General features: G+C 38.7%; 1 long non-coding RNA gene across 1 annotated transcript in view; it reads right to left on the minus strand.

Annotated features, from left to right (window-relative positions):
• The window catches only part of LOC102483314 (uncharacterized), a 43870-nt gene extending 25514 nt beyond the window's left edge, over nt 1–18356 (minus strand). The window contains exon 1 of the long non-coding RNA XR_333807.2: nt 18246–18356. This is a non-coding gene — a long non-coding RNA (uncharacterized LOC102483314). The remainder of the gene's footprint in view (nt 1–18245) is intronic.
• Nucleotides 18357–18392: the final 36 nt, after the last annotated feature.

The raw sequence follows: 18392 nt of genomic DNA on the forward strand, positions 1-18392 counted from the left end.
AATCCCTTCTCCTTTCTCTTCTTGGGATCTTGGGCACACACACACACATGCCTGGCATGAGTTTAAGCCACCAGATCCAGGACTTGAACCACGGTCGACTACATGGAAGTCCAGCAACACAGCCATTACACTAACTGCTGGTCCCATGTTTTTGTTTTTGTCTTTAGGAGTTTTCCAGGGTCAGTCAGTGGCCTGCTGTTTAAGGCAACTAGATCCCACATGACCAACCGTGTGGTTCAAGTCCCACATTCAGTGGTGTGTAGCTTGAGAAATACATGAGCACAGATGCATGCATGCCCAGGATGCCAAGAGGAGGGAGAAATGGAGAAAGGATTGTGGCTTGACCACATCCCATGGGAAGATGCTTTCTTGTTTTTTCTCTGTCTCTCTCTAGTGAGTGCATGCACCCTCTGGCAAATTTTTTTCAAAGAGTTTTTCCATTCATATTCAAACAGATTGAGGATAGAAGTCTGACTACTGCCAGCATATGATCACATATTTTCATACTGGCTACATTGCAGGGTTCTAAGTATCTTCTATTTGTATTTTAATAATCACCCTCCCCCCATTTGTGAATTATTTACTAATCGCTCTTTAAAGGTGGCTTCTCTCTGTTTCTCTCTCATGAAATAAATAAATTAACAAAAAAATTACAAAAGCCCAGATTCTTTAGCCAAGAATTTCACTTCTAAGGATTTATTCTATAACCACACCAGCATTTGTGGGAGATGACATGTGTACTCACTCATCGTTGTATTATCTGCAATAGCAAAAGGCTGAAGACATCTTAATGGTGGGGAGGGAGTTTTAAATAAATGGTGGAATATCAGTTTGTGGTGAACCTCATCAATAGCCCATTTCTTCAGACCTTCCTTTGAATACTCCTTTCATCATATTACATTGTTGTGCTCTCCCACTTTGGATGGGTGTAAATTCCTGCTCCTTGGTTTGCTTTGGCTTACAGCATGGTGACAAATGCAATGCAAACAGTATTGTAAAAAGGACTTACAAGGATCAAGCTTCCTTGCTCCTGTATTAAACTGCTGCCATAAGAATTACACACAAGGGGTCAGCAGGTGGCATGCGGGTAAGGTGTCGAACTCCCACATAGTCTACTGTGATTTCAGTCCAGGACCTGGCAGCTTGCTTTCTCTCTCTCTGTTTCTCTCTGGTGAGCACATGTGCCCTATAGAAAATTAAATTATAATAGTAAATAAAACTAAATAACTCTTAAAAAATAAAAAGAACACATGAGCTATTTCACTAGTTTGGGAGGATGGTAAGAGACACGTAGAGCAAAACTGTCTTCAGATAAGGTGATTAAGTCGAGACTATCCCACCAGTCAATTTCAGAAGTCTGAGCAAGCCACAATTAGCAGTTTGTTAACTATGTCCAACTCATATCATCCAATCCTCAGCCTAAACTATACTTATACATAAGCTATAGATATATAAACTATACTTAAAACCAATTGTTTTAAACCACTGAGGTTTTTAAAGACTTATTTATTATTTACTTCTTCATGCATGTGAGAGAGAAAGAGACAGTGCTTCTAACAGAATCTTGATGCCACAATCCAACCACCTCAGTTTTAGCCAGTGCTGGATCATGGCACATGTGTGCCTGGCATATTCAGGGAGGTCTCCAGATATGAACCTGGAACCTTCCCATGTTGGTCAGTCTCACAAAGCATTATATTGAACCACTACACGACCACTTGATCCTTAAGCCACCATGTGAATTATTTACTAATCGCTCTTTAAAGGTGGCTTCTCTCTGTTTCTCTCTCATGAAATAAATAAATTAACAAAAAAATTACAAAAGCCCAGATTCTTTAGCCAAGAATTTCACTTCTAAGGATTTATTCTATAACCACACCAGCATTTGTGGGAGATGACATGTGTACTCACTCATCGTTGTATTATCTGCAATAGCAAAAGGCTGAAGACATCTTAATGGTGGGGAGGGAGTTTTAAATAAATGGTGGAATATCAGTTTGTGGTGAACCTCATCAGTAGCCCATTTCTTCAGACCTTCCTTTGAATACTCCTTTCATCATATTACATTGTTGTGCTCTCCCACTTTGGATGGGTGTAAATTCCTGCTCCTTGGTTTGCTTTGGCTTACAGCATGGTGACAAATGCAATGCAAACAGTATTGTAAAAAGGACTTACAAGGATCAAGCTTCCTTGCTCCTGTGTTAAACTGCTGCCATAAGAATTACACACAAGGGGTCAGCAGGTGGCATGCGGGTAAGGTGTCGAACTCCCACATAGTCTACTGTGGTTTCAGTTCAGGACCTGGCAGCTTGCTTTCTCTCTCTCTATTTCTCTCTGGTGAGCACATGTGCCCTATAGAAAATTAAATTATAATAGTAAATAAAACTAAATAACTCTTAAAAAATAAAAAGAACACATGAGCTATTTCACTAGTTTGGGAGGATGGTAAGAGACACGTAGAGCAAAACTGTCTTCAGATAAGGTGATTAAGTCGAGACTATCCCACCAGTCAATTTCAGAAGTCTGAGCAAGCCACAATTAGCAGTTTGTTAACTATGTCCAACTCATATCATCCAATCCTCAGCCTAAACTATACTTATACATAAGCTATAGATATATAAACTATACTTAAAACCAATTGTTTTAAACCACTGAGGTTTTTAAAGACTTATTTATTATTTACTTCTTCATGCATGTGAGAGAGAAAGAGACAGTGCTTCTAACAGAATCTTGATGCCACAATCCAACCACCTCAGTTTTAGCCAGTGCTGGATCATGGCACATGTGTGCCTGGCATATTCAGGGAGGTCTCCAGATATGAACCTGGAACCTTCCCATGTTGGTCAGTATCACAAAGCATTATATTGTACCACTACACAACCACTTGATCCTTAAGCCACCAAGTTTTGAGGTGGTTTGTTACATAGAAAAATCCAATAAAAACTGGTACCTATAAAAGAGATCTGTATGGGGGCCAGAGGGTGGCTTAATGGTTAAGGTGTGGACTCCCAATGGCTGACCATGGTTATAGTCCTAGACCCAGTGGACTGAAAATCACACTGGGCCCATGTGTGTGTGCACCCAAAGTCCTAAGAGGAGAATGGAGAAGGGATTGTGGAGCAATCCTCTTCTCCGGAGGGTGATAGGTGATATTTTCACTTTCCCTCTCATGGCCTCTCCTTCTCCCCAGTGAGCACACGTATCCTACAGTAAAAATCTAAAAAAAAAAGGTTTTAGTTATTATAATAAGGAATGATCTTTGTGAATTACTGTTAAGTTAAAGCAAAGTGTAGAACAATGTGTCATGTTCAACTATTTATGGAAATGAATTTATATACATATATACAAGATATAACTAGATATAAAACAATAACCTGATAAAAGTTGGTTGCCAGTGGAGAGGTTAACTGGGTAACTGAGGGACAGGAGTAAAGGGAGAATTTTTTCTTTATACCCTTTGTCACATTTGAATTATCAGCTATTAAAATGCAGTATATACATATTTTTCAGAATTAATTTATTTTTTGAAACTTATGCTATGGATAATGCTCCAAAGTTTTCTGGCATCTAATAGCACAGAAAAAAAATGATGAATCAGCTAGATTTTTCTACCTTTACAAGTACCAATTTTTTGCTTGGGCGACTGCAGGATTCTTTACCTTTCCCTTAAATTGGAAGCTTCAACATTTTTTGTTTAGGTATAGAACTCTAATTTATTATTATTTCTTGGTAGCTAGAAAATATATGAAAAGAACTCTTAAAACTCAATAACAAGAAAACAGCTCTGGCCATCCATGGTTGCACAGCAGTTACGCAATGCTCCACAATGTTGGAGCTATGTGGGAAGGTCCCAGGTTCACATCCAAGGTCTTCCTGTACACACTGGATATGATCCAGGCCAGTTGAGGTTGAGGGGATTGTGGCGTAATCACCTGTCTCTCTCTCTCTCTCTCTCTCTCGAAAGAAAGAAAGAAAGAAAGAAACTTAAAGAAAGAAAACAAACATACCAATTTTTAAAAATGGACAAATGAATTGATCAGACATTTTATGATAGATACGCAGATGGCAAATAAGGACCGAGAAGGTATTCAACATCATTAACCAATTAAAAGTAAAATGATATAGAACTACAAACCAGTTATTGGGTTGTCAAAAAAGTCATGACACATTTTTACATAGAAAAATACATCATGGGGCTGGCAGGTGGCATGGCGGTTAAGGGCACTGGACTCCCACATGACTGACCATAGTTGGAGTCCTGGACCTGGTGGCTTGGCTTGCTTTCTCACTTTCTCTCCCTTTCTGGTCAATTTAAAAGTGAATAAATGGACAAATAAAGTTAAATAAAATAATTATTAAAAAAAGAAAAATAACATCAAGAGTTTTCCAACAACCCAATAGAATATCTAAAATTAAAAAGTCTAACCTTACCAAGTGTTGAAATAATGTCAAGCAATCGTGAATCTTATTCACTGTTGATTGTAATGTAAAGTGGTACAACCATTTTGAAAACCAGTTGGCTGGGAACCAGCAGTCAGTGTAATGGTTATGTTGCTGGACTCCCACGTAGTCAACTGCGGTTCGCATCCCGGACCCGGGGGCTTAAAACCCACGCCAGGCGCATGTGCATGTGTGCCCAAGATGCCGAGAGGAGAATGGAGGAGAAGGGATTGCAGCGTGACCATCCCCGCTGGGGGGTGATTTCTCGCTTTCTGTCTCTCTCTGTCTGTCTGGTGAGCGCACGCACCCTATAGTGAAAAAAAAACTCTCAAAAAAAAAAAAACAGTTGGCAATTTCTGAAAAAGTTAAAAATAAACCTACTGCATGACCCCACCACTTTACTTTCAGTATTTATGCTAAAGAAACAGAAACATATGTCCATATAAAGAACTGAATGTGAATGATTGTTATAGCATTATATATATAGTGCAGCCCCAAACTGGAAAGAGCTCAACTGCCCATATACAGGTAAAGGATAAACAAAAATGACTTGCATACTATGCAGTATTATTCAGCATTAAAAAAATAAAAAGGAATGAATTATGGATATTCATAATAGAATAGATGAATCTCATATTAATGATACAGAGTAAAAGAAGTCAGATAAAGAGGAGCACATATTATATGATTCCATTCATATGAAGTTATAGAATTCACACTAATCTATATGGACAGAAACCAAATTAATAGTTTTCTGTGATGTGGGTAGAGAGATTACAAAGGAGCATAAGAAAATTACTGAGAGTGTAGAATATGTTCATTTCATTGATTATAATGATGATTTCAAGAGTGCACACTTAAGTTAAAACTTATTAAATTGTTTAAGTTTATGCAAAAGAAAATTGGAGAAACCAAATGTTAGTATTCTAAGGCTGAGTAATAGGTACACAGGTTTTTATACAAGTTTCTAATGTTGAATATGTTTTGGACAATTTTTTACAATTTTTTGAAACAAAACAGGGAGGGAGAGAGAGAGAGAGAGAAAGTGAGAAAGCACCCTCTCCCTATGGGGGACTGTCATGTTGTAATCCTTTCTCCATTTCTCCTCAGGATTTTGGGCAAGCATACACACATGCCCAGAGTGTTTTCCAAGTTGCCATGTCCAGGACTCAAATCATGCAGCCTGCCATATGAGATACAGCTGCCTTAACCACCACTGCCTCCCCCACCCCAATATTTTAATTAAACTAAAAAGAAGAAAACTAGATTTCTGCACTCAAGTTCATTGATTAAATACATTAGTGGAAGGGCCTGCCCTATAGCTTAACAGTTAAGGGAGATGGATCCCGCATGGATGACCCCAGTTTGAATTTCAACTCCTAACAGTCTATTTCTAAGTGTTTTTCATGTGCATGCCTAAAATCCTGATGAAAAGGAGAAATAGAGCAAAAAGGATTGTAGCATGATAATGCCCCGTTAGGGAGTGCTTTCTCTCTTTTTCTCTGGCAGGTGCATGCACTCTCTGGCAAAAATATATACATACATACATGAAAACAATATGTTCCATGAAAAGCAGAACCCTTGTCTAACTCACTTTGCATCCTTAGTTCTCAGAACAATGCCTAAACACTCTTCACACATTCCAAAAATATTTATTTAAGAAGTCAGTTCAGCTTATGAATAGCTACTGGTTATCTTTTTATTTTATAGAAGCTTCCAGTTCTTTATGGTGAAACATAGAAGTGAGGGAGCAGTTTTAGAATGACTGCTCATACTGTGGAGGGCGAGGGTGGAGCTGATCTGGAGCCTCTGTGTCTTAGTGCTTTTATGAAGGTTCTGGGCTTGTATTCAGGCTTGTATCTGCATGCACTGACAAAGACCTCTTACTTGTTTACTGGTGGTTCCCTGTCTGATTATTGAACACTAATTGGTAGGTTTCTGTACCATACTAGTTGTAAACGATCAGTATTTTGAATATCAGTCCTTGGTGAATGGCACATCAATATTGCTTAGGTTAAAGTACCACTTGTTAGACATTGCTCCAGCAGGCTTGTATTCAAGTTCAGTCCAGGGATCATTTGGAATGTGCTCTATACCGAACTCCTACCAGCAGCCACTGGGTCAGGCCATATGGTTTGACGCTGGCTTGACTTCGTCCCTCTGGTTCCTCCTTAACTTCCATTTTTTCACTATCAAATTAATGTGATACATTTCTGTTTCAAAATACATAATTTTTTTAGTCTTCTCTTCCTTGGCTTTTTCTTTTTTTTAGAATTATTTATTTATTTAATTCCATTTGTTATTATCATTTTTCAATTTGACCAGAGAGAGAGAGAGAAAGAGAAAGTGAGAAAGCAAGCTGCCAGGTCCAAAATTCGAACCATGGTCAGTCATGTGGGAATCCAATGCCTTTAACTAGCATGCCACCTGGCTTTTATATGGATATCTAAACTAAATCTCATAAATACTCACTTGGATTTGAATAAATATACATTGGATTTGAATATTTCAAGTAGTGCTTGTAATCATCTTATTGACCCTTTAGCCACTGGATAAGAGTTGTAAAATAGATTAGAGAAACCTGAGTCATGGATCTAAATTTTGGCTTGTTTTTTTGCTGAAGCTCTGAATGGACATGCAACAGAATGCCTGTCAATGTGCCAGGGAAATGGCTGGTTTGGAGGTAGCTCTGTTTGGAACACAAAGTGAATACTACCAAAAAAAAAAAAAAGGCGCATTAGTATACATTTATTGAACTGTATTAAATTTAATTGAAATTAGTTGAATTTGGATGGTGGCTACAATGGCAATTGCTCCTATTTTTTTTTTACTGGATTCCAGTTTTGGTTTAGAACCCATCATGAAAAAGAATTAGAGAAATGTGAAATCTTCAATGTCACTTTCAGAGTTGAATTAATTTAGATTAAAAAAGATATTAGGTAACATTGCTGATTTGAATAGTCATCACACTTCCTTATAAGGACAAGAATTTCATCCAAATAAAACATTATTGTTTAAACAATAATTTCTCTATCCTTCCTCTAAAGTATGTTTCAGCTTTCTCACAATCAAACTTGACTCTTAAATCTAGAATTATTAGAATTTCTCTTAAAAGTGCACTTAAGATGAATTATTTAATATTATTCATTTAAGATTATTCATTTAAAATGAAGTTACCTGTAACATTAAAAGTTTTTAACTTATTTGTTTCTTCCATGACAGAGACAGACAGACAAGCACTCTTTTTTCTTTTTTTTGAGAGATTTTCACTGTAGGGCGCGTGCGCTCGCCAGACAGACAGAGAGAGACATAGAGACAGAAAGCGAGAAATCACCCCCCAGGGGGGATGGTCACGCCGCAATCCCTTCTCCTCCATTCTCCTCTCGGGATCTTGGGCACGCACGCACACGCGCCTGGCGTGAGTTTTAAGCCACTGGGTCTGGGACACAAACCGCGGTCGACTACGTGGGAGTTCAGCGACATAGCCAATACGCTAACTGCTGGTTCCCTAGACAAGCACTCTTGACATGGTCTTCACATCATGACCTATTCCCGGTTTCTGTCACCCAGGATCATAGGCACGTGGCATGTGTGTGTTCCAGGCATTATAGGGAGACCTGTGGATGTCCACCTGGGACCTACCCGTGTGGGCTGAGCATCATAGAACATTGCAATTCTGTTGTGCCACCACGTTTGGCCTAAAATGTTATAATATTTAGAATTATGGTATAAATGTCTGTATCTTCATCTATAGTGAATAAATCATGAAGATTTATAGATCTGAACTTTTAAAAAATTTTTTGCCAGAGGGCACATGTGCTCACCAGAGAGACAGAGAAAGAGAGAGGGAAATTGAAAAAGTACCCTCCATAAGGCAAGGTTATGACATAATCCCTTCCCCTCCATATCTCTATCTTTTTTGGGATGTTGGGTATGCAGACATTCACACCCAGTGTGTTTTTCAAGTTGCCAGGCCTAGGACTCAAACTGCAAGGTTGGCCATGTGGGATACAGCTACCTTAATCACCAGGCCATGCGCTGGACCAATTGTAACTTTTAAAGATCTACATAAGTTGTTTTCAAATTTTCTAAAACTGTTTCCTTTTTAAAACAAATATTTTATTTTATTTATTTTTAAAGAATTATTTTATTTAACTTTTATTTATTATTATCATTATTATTTTCCAGTTTGATTAGAGAGAGACAGAGAGAGAGAGAGAGGAAGTGAGAAAGCAAGCCACCAGGTTGAGACTTGAACTGTGGTCGGCCATGTGGGAGTCCAGCACCTTTAACCACCATGCCACTTGCTGGCCCCCAGAACAAATATTTTATAAGCTCTCTTTTATTATATAAAATGTACCTTCACAAATAATGATTTTACATATGTATACTATATTAACTAGAATATTAAATGAGACATAAAGGAGAGTAAATAGTACATAATATGTATAGATAGTTCAACATATGTACAAACATTTTGAAGAGCATGCATATTATGAGGAAGCTGTGCATGGATTTTTAAATAAACTTGTACTTTAATTCTATTTTTCCATAGACTTTTTGAAGACCCCTTGTATAAATATGTAAGACATAACTAAATTAGAAGACCTAATAAAATCGTAATACAGTTCCACCTACTTACAAATAAGCAAAATTTAAGAGAAGTTAGACCAATATTCAAATAAATAAAACTTTTTTTGTATTGTTTAAATCTGCCATTTGATATTGGATACATTCTTAGATAAATGTGGTTAAGTTACACAACATTTTAATGTGCATATCTCACTCTATGTTTTTCTCTGCTAATGACTTATTACTTTATTTTGTATGAATTTTAGACTATAGAAATGATGCTAGACAAAAAGCAAATTCAAGTAATTTTCTTATTCAAGTTCAAAATGGGTCTTAAAGCAGGGAAGATAACTTGCGGTATCAACACATGAGGCCAGCAACTGCTAATGAATGTACAGTGCAGTGTGTGGGGATGGTTCAAGAAGTTTTGCAAAGGAGACGAGATGCTTGAAGATAAACAGCATAGCAGCTGGCCAACAGAAGTTGACAGCAACCAATTGAGGACAATCATCAAAGCTGATCCCCTTACAGCTACACTAGAAGTTGCTGAAGAACTCAATGTCAACCATTCTATGCTTGTTCAACATTTGAAGAAAATTGGAAAGGTGAAAAGTTCAATAGGTGGGTGCCTCATGAGCTGACCAAAAATTTAAAAAAATCATCATCTTGAAGTGTTCTTTTCTCTTCTCCACAACAACAAATAATTTCTCAATCAGATTGTGACATGCAAAAAAAAAACTGGATTTTATGTGACAGCTTTCTATGACCAGCTTGGTGGGTGGACTTGGGAAGAAGTTCCAAAGCACTTCTCAAAGCTAAACTTGCATCAAAAAAAAAAAAGTCATGGTCACTGTTTGGTGGGGTCTGATCCATTACAGCTTTCTGAATCCCAGTGAAACCATTCCGTCTAAGTATGCTCAACAAATCGCTGAGATACATACACAACTGTAACACCTACAGCCGGCATTAGTCAACAGAAAGGGCTGATTTTTCTCCATGACAAAATTTGACTGCACACTGCACAACCAACACTTCAAAAATTAAATGAATTGGGCTATGAAGTTTTGCCTCATCACACCATCTTCACCTAACTTCTCTCCAACCAACTACCACTTCAAGCGTCTTGACAACATTTTGCAGAAAAAAGCATCCACAACTAGCAGAATGTGGAAAATGCTTTCCAAGAGTTTATTGAATCCCAAAGTATGCATTCTCATGCTATGAGAATAAACATCTGTATTTTGGCAAAAATGTGTTGATTGTAGTGGCTCCTATTTTGATTAATAAAGATGTATTTGAGCATAGTTATAATTTTTTTGAGAGGTTTTTGCTATAGGGCGTGTGCGCTCGCCAGAAAGACAGTGAGAGAGAGAGAGAAAGCAAGAAATCACCCCCCAGGGGGGATGGCCACACTGCAATCCCTTCTCCTCCATTCTCCTCTCAGGATCTTGGGCACACATGCACACACACCCAGCGTGAGTTTAAGCCACCAGGTCCGGGACTCTAACCGTGGTCAGCTACATGGGACATAGCCATTACGCTAACTGCTGGTCCCACATAGTTACAATAATTTAAAATTCATGGTCCAAAACCACAATTGCTTTTGCACCAACCCAATATATAGGTTGAATATATAAAGAATATATATATTCTCTCCTTAATGAACCAAGTACCCAGATTCCTGAAATAGTCACTGTATAATAAAGCCATATTACAAGTTGTTGGAGCTTAAGTGTAAAATAGAGTTGTTTCTAGGCTGAGATTTTCATATACAAGAGTGACTAGATGGATATTTGAAAGTCATTTGGCATGCAGAACATTCTTCATTATATGAATTGTTCCTTTAACTATAGGACATCTAATATCCCTGACATTAACCCACTAAATGCCAGTAGCTCTCCTCGGTTATAGTGACAACTAGCAAACATCTCCAGAAATATCCCACACGCCCACTGGGTGCAGTGCCACCATGTCGAGGATCCCTGGTCTGTATAATCTATTTCTGCTTTGCCAGTCTTTACCTCTGCTCTAGTTTAGTTCTTCATCATTTCACTTGAATCTCCCAATCTTTCTCCATTCTCTGCTAATAATTCACCTTTTAGGCAGATTGCAAATGTGATCTCTCTAAATGCACAGGTGACATGTCATTCCTGTGCTGAAAACCTTCACTGACTCCACAACACTACAGGATAAGTAAACTTTCTAGCCTGGAACTCAGTAACCTGATCTCACCATTTCAGATCTGACCTTGTACTACTCTCTACATTGTGTGCTGTGCTCATCTCTATGTTTTCTTTACAACTGAACAAATTCTCTGGGTATTTTCACTAATGTGCCAATCCTTTGTCTGGTAATTTCTTATTAATACTTCTAAATACAACACAACTGATCCATTACAGCTTTCTGAATCCCAGTGAAACCATTCCGTCTAAGTATGCTCAACAAATCGCTGAGATACATACACAACTGTAACACCTACAGCCGGCATTAGTCAACAGAAAGGGCTGATTTTTCTCCATGACAAAATTTGACTGCACACTGCACAACCAACACTTCAAAAATTAAATGAATTGGGCTATGAAGTTTTGCCTCATCACACCATCTTCACCTAACTTCTCTCCAACCAACTACCACTTCAAGCGTCTTGACAACATTTTGCAGAAAAAAGCATCCACAACTAGCAGAATGTGGAAAATGCTTTCCAAGAGTTTATTGAATCCCAAAGTATGCATTCTCATGCTATGAGAATAAACATCTGTATTTTGGCAAAAATGTGTTGATTGTAGTGGCTCCTATTTTGATTAATAAAGATGTATTTGAGCATAGTTATAATTTTTTTGAGAGGTTTTTGCTATAGGGCGTGTGCGCTCGCCAGAAAGACAGTGAGAGAGAGAGAGAAAGCAAGAAATCACCCCCCAGGGGGGATGGCCACACTGCAATCCCTTCTCCTCCATTCTCCTCTCAGGATCTTGGGCACACATGCACACACGCCCAGCGTGAGTTTAAGCCACCAGGTCCGGGACTCTAACCGTGGTCAGCTACATGGGACATAGCCATTACGCTAACTGCTGGTCCCACATAGTTACAATAATTTAAAATTCATGGTCCAAAACCACAATTGCTTTTGCACCAACCCAATATATAGGTTGAATATATAAAGAATATATATATTCTCTCCTTAATGAACCAAGTACCCAGATTCCTGAAATAGTCACTGTATAATAAAGCCATATTACAAGTTGTTGGAGCTTAAGTGTAAAATAGAGTTGTTTCTAGGCTGAGATTTTCATATACAAGAGTGACTAGATGGATATTTGAAAGTCATTTGGCATGCAGAACATTCTTCATTATATGAATTGTTCCTTTAACTATAGGACATCTAATATCCCTGACATTAACCCACTAAATGCCAGTAGCTCTCCTCGGTTATAGTGACAACTAGCAAACATCTCCAGAAATATCCCACACGCCCACTGGGTGCAGTGCCACCATGTCGAGGATCCCTGGTCTGTATAATCTATTTCTGCTTTGCCAGTCTTTACCTCTGCTCTAGTTTAGTTCTTCATCATTTCACTTGAATCTCCCAATCTTTCTCCATTCTCTGCTAATAATTCACCTTTTAGGCAGATTGCAAATGTGATCTCTCTAAATGCACAGGTGACATGTCATTCCTGTGCTGAAAACCTTCACTGACTCCACAACACTACAGGATAAGTAAACTTTCTAGCCTGGAACTCAGTAACCTGATCTCACCATTTCAGATCTGACCTTGTACTACTCTCTACATTGTGTGCTGTGCTCATCTCTATGTTTTCTTTACAACTGAACAAATTCTCTGGGTATTTTCACTAATGTGCCAATCCTTTGTCTGGTAATTTCTTATTAATACTTCTAAATACAACACAAGTATTACTGCCCCAATGAAGCCACCTCCTGACAATCTCCTCCCTCCATCCTGACTGTTTCACCTACCATGTGTTTCCTGCCAGTCTCCCGCTTTAGACTGTGTGTTATCTGTGGGCACGTTTTTTTTCATCCTGCCTACCTTCATATCTCAAGTGGATCGAATAGGAGCAGGACACACAGTGAGGTCTTAAAAAAATGTTTACTGGGCCAGTCACGTGGTATAGTTGTTAAAGTGACTGGGACCCATATGGCAGACTGAATGGTTTGAGTCCCGGTCTCAGCGGTTTGAAAATCACACTGGACACATGTGTGTGCTCAAAATCCTGAGAGGAGAATGGAGAAGGAACTGTGACATGGTCATCCCATTGGAGAGTGATTCCTCAGCTTTTCTCTCTCCCACTCTTGCTCTTTCTAGCAAGTGCGCACACCATGGCTCCTGAGAATTAGTGATTTTGTGCAGAGCGCTTGCGTGCCACATGGTTTTATTCCTTTATTTTTTAATAATTAAAAAAAATTTTTTTCTTCTCTCTTTTTGTTTTTCCCTTTTTTCTTTCTGTTTCCTTCTCTTTTTCTTTTATCTCATCACTCTTCTCCTCAATCTCCATTCTTTGTGTTTCTAAGGGAAGCATAGCCAAACATCCAAATACTATTAGGGTTAACATATTCCTCAATATCCACTGAATCTGCTGCACAAAGGAATAAAAATGGAATGGCAAAGAGATTCCAGATCACCTCCTTCTGCACACTCCTGAACGCTCAGATTGAACTTCAAGAATTAGGAAGAAACACACCATCCATCAGATGACTAGAAATCACCACAGGGTCACAAGAAATATGGGAAAGCAAGAAAATACCTCTCCTCCCAGGGAGCAAACGCACCCTATAGCAAAAACTTCTACCAAGAGAAAAAGAAAAAGAGAAAATGATAGTCTTGTTAATAATTAGCATTTTTGTCTTTTTAAATTAGGGGGTGCATGAGTTTGCCTGAGAGAGACAGCAACCCACATGGAGAATGGACATGTTGCAATCACTTCTCCATTTCTCCCTTCTTTTAGGATTTTTGGTATGCACATACACAAGCCAGGCATGTTTCTCAAGCCACCAGGTCTGGGATTTCAACCAAGTGGCCAGTCGTGTGGGATTCAGCTGCCTTAACCACGAGGCCCTGAGCCAGCCCAGTCATTAAGAATGTCTAAAAAATATTTCTCCATGAAAAATGTATGTATATTCTCCCTTCCCTTTTTCCCTCCTGTCTCTCTTTTTTATTTTATTTTTTTTTTCCAATTGACCTTCAAATCAATTGTTCTGGTTTTAAGTATTAGTTTGTGCTTTTATGACATACTGATGGCTCTCTCTCTCGTCAAATTAAAATAAATAATGGATAAATAAAATTAAGTAAATAATTCTCTTTTAAAATATTATTTTTTAAACTTAATTTTATTTATTTTAATTTGACCAGAAAGAGACAGAGTGAGAAAGAGAGTGAGCAAGAGAGAAAGTGAGAATGCAAGACTCCAGGTCTGAGGCTCAAACTGTGGTCGGCCATGTTGGCATCCAGCCCCCTTAACCACCACACCACCTGCCAGCTCCATCCATGGGGTTTTTAAAAGAAAAAAACAATTCCAGCAGTTGGCATAAAGACTCTTGTGTAGTTGACCACGGTTGGAGTCTCAGACCTAGTGGCTTAAGCTCACGCTGGACTCGTGTACATGCGTGCCCAAGATCCCGAGAGGAGAATGGAGAAGGGATTGCTGCATGGCCATCCCCCCTGGGGGGTGATTTCTCATTTTCTGTCTTTATGTCTCTCTCTGTATCCTTCTGGTGAGTACATATGCCCTATAGCAAAATCCTCTCCAAAAAAAGAAAAGAAAAACACAATTCCTTTAGAAACAGTCTTCTATAGAGCCAGCAGGTGGCATGATGGTAAATGCACTGGACACTCCCACATGGCCAGCTAGAGTTCAAGTCCTGAACCTGAAGGCTTGCTTTCTCACTTTTCTTCTCCCTGTGTGTCTGTCTTTCTCTGGTCAAATGAAAATAAATGAATGAATAAATAAAATTAAATAAATAATTCTTAAAAAACAAAAAGGAAGAAACAGTCTTCTATAGCATAGATATATTTTCCTGGAAGATACAAATGACCTATTGAAATACGCTAAATTGGTTCTCCATGAAGACATTCAGATCCTTCTTTTTATTACATTTTGGAATGGAAAAATAAATGGGAAAAAATGTGTTCTGAAATCCTGTCCTGCTTTAGAGCATGTAAATAGCATCGTGCACAAAAAATTTTCAAGCTGTCAGGATTAAAGAAAGTATGATAATTTAGGATAATTAAATGCTTAAGACAATCAAAATAGAACTGATCTTAGTAAGCTTTTCTCACTTGAAGGAAACCTTTTTTAAAAGTAGTTACTGATCTAAATGTCTTTCAATAGGGCTGTTAAAAAAAAAAACTAGTATGTAACAAGTGTAGATTTTGCAGGCTTTAAAAAAGAAGGTGTACCTATATGTATGAACACAGAAAAATGTATGGTTATTTTTTAAAAAAGAAAACATTTGAATAATACATATACTATAATCCCCATTCATATTTAAAACAGCAGAAATAGAAGCAAAATGTATTCGAAGAGACAGGAGCCAAGAAAGATACACACACAAAACTGCATTCATTTCTGCATTGAGAGCTATTATTTCTGTGTCTGGTTCTTCCCACAGGTAACTACTTTGTGACCAGATTAAAACATGGGACATCTAATTAAATTTGAATTTCAAGTGTAAAAAGCATTTTTTTTACTATACCACATAGGACATACTTATATTAAAATACTGTTCATTGTTAAACTTAAATTCAAGTTCAACTAGGTGCCCTAGGTTTTTGTTAAATCTGGCAATTTGAAAAGATTTTAAATTATTCTTCCTTGTACTCCAATCACTAATATAGTTACAGAGATGTAGTGGGTCACAATACAAGACAGGAAGAGAGCAATAATAACAGGTGCTTTTTGCTGCGTACATTAAACACGCATATTATCACGATACATGTACATTCTACAGGTACATTATCTCAATTCTCATAGAAATGCCTTAAAGTTTTAATAGTGGTTGTACTTTACATTAAGAAATAGAAATACCTTAAGAGATACAGCAAGTAAGTGTCAGAGCCAGAAGTAAGTACATGTTAAAGCTATGGTCCTATGTTTCTGGGCTCCTATTTTGCAACTATTATATAACTAATTTGCCATCAGGAGGAACGTGGAGGGCAGGTGGATAAGGAGTACAATCAAAAGAGAAGCAGGGAAGAGGCTTAGGCTGCTTAAACAGAACATAGTCGGACCTTGCATAACCTCTCAATTATGTGAGACATAAGAAGGAGGCAAATTTGGTCCTGGCTCTCATCTCTGTTACTCATTCCAATGAACCATATAATTTATTTATTTTAAAAAGAAATATTTAATTTTATTTATTATTATTTTTAAATTTGGTACAGAGCACATGTGCTACGGGAGAGAGGGAGAGGAAGCCATCAGATCTGGGACTTGAACCCTAGCTGGCTATGCAGGAGTCCAGTGCCTTAGCCACTACACCACCTGCTGTCCATCCCCCCATAATTTATTTTTAAGTCAATTTTCTCATCTGTAAAACTGCAGTAAGAGGATCTACCTGAGTACTGTGAAGAGTAAAAGAGATACTATCTGGAAAGTGACCAACACAGGGCTTGACAACTAGCAGAAACTCAGTCAATGCTAGTTACTATTAGTTCAAAAGTCCCAGTTGTTTTCATTTGTAAAACAGAATCGCAACAACAACAGGAACAAGAAGACAATACTACTAAAGATATCTTTCTTAACTCTGAGCTTGGAGAATCAGATGAGAATATGTATTAATTATCTTTCTAAAATCTAAAATGCATCTCTAACAGAGCAGCTGCTCTATAGATTAGAACAAGCTTTAATATCACAGCACAGCATTATCACAGATTTTTTTCCCTCTCATGAGTAGTTAATTTTATTTCTAAAGTTATACTGTAAAATTGACTCCTTTGGTGTACAAAATTTTATGAGTTTTGACACATATATAGATTTACATAACCACCACCCCAATCAGGATACAGAACATGACTGCAGCTTTTGACATTCTTTTTTTTTTTTCCAAAGTACTTCACATTCATGTTACAAAACACTTTTAAAAATAAGAAAAAAGGGCTTTAGATAAACGTGCTGAAGATGCAAACGAATGAAACTGGCTTTTTGCACAAACCTCTACAGACCACCGAGCTTCTATCTGGGCCTTTTTTTTTTTTTTTTTGGCTGTTGATTTTGCATACTTTATACAAAAGTAAATAGGCATCCAAAGACTTGGGGCTTCTCCTCACCCTCAAGGCACACGTCCGAGGCACAAACCTCAGCATCCCTTATATTACTAGATATACTTTTTCCTGACAGCGATTTTTTTTCCTAGTTGCTCTTTTCTAAAATGAAAAAGCCTGGAATAACCTGCATCGTCTTACCTTTTCGGGGAAATTACTGGATTGGGACAAAGGGAGATAAGAGTTATTGAGAGAGCACCGACAAGGTATAATAACAGATCCTTCAACCTGTCCCTTACCCCAACTCGGTCCTCTCCTCCACCGCCTACCGGACACCCCTAGGTTTGATCGATTTCGGGACCAAACTTCTGCTCTCCCAGTTCAGGCTCCTCATTCCCTTCCCTTCCCCCGTGAGCTCTCCTTGCTTAAGGGGCTGGCACTGACACATCCCGCCACATCTGGGAGGAGGGGAGGTGGCCGGGTCGGCTTTCAGAGTGACTCACGTCCTTGCTATTTGCCTTTTGTTTCTAGGATGGTTTGGCTGCCGTTTTCTTCCTTCTGTTTTTAATTTTGGGAGAAGAAAGCTAATGAATCAAGAATGCATCTCCTGCTCATGGATCTTTATTGTTTCTTAAAGTTGGCTGTCTCTCTCTCTTCATAAGTTCCCTAACTACCCAAGAAGTGTTGGGGCAGGACAGGTGGGAGCGCATTAATTACACCTAAATCTGAAGTTGGCAGCTTAAGGAACTCGGTGGGGAGACTTTCTGAAGCTCCCTTACAACCTGCTGGGCGTACGCTACTGCCCCCGTATGTTCTCAGCTCCTTTCTTTCTGCTATTGATTTGCACGGCTGTCTGTCTCGCCTAAATCTAACTCGTCACAGCCAAAGGTGCCCGAATCAGGGTTAATTCCACGAGACTCACCAGCGGTTTTGTTCCAACCCAAGGTAAATTACTGTATGCAAAATGAGAAACCACCAAAGGATGCCGGGGCGGGGGGAAAGAGGGGGATTCCCTCACCTTTCCCAGCACTTTCCTCGTTAATTTCCACCAGGAGGAGGCGCGCATCCCAGATCACCCCTAGTGTCTCTTAAATCCCCCCTGCCTAGGGCTGCGGGCGTTGGCCGCGCGGCCCGAGTTCCTACCGCAGGCCTGGCCCCCCCCCGC

The sequence above is a fragment of the Tupaia chinensis genome, unplaced genomic scaffold (genome assembly GCF_000334495.1).
Source record: "Tupaia chinensis unplaced genomic scaffold, TupChi_1.0 Scaffold000097_1, whole genome shotgun sequence".
NCBI lineage: Eukaryota > Metazoa > Chordata > Mammalia > Scandentia > Tupaiidae > Tupaia > Tupaia belangeri.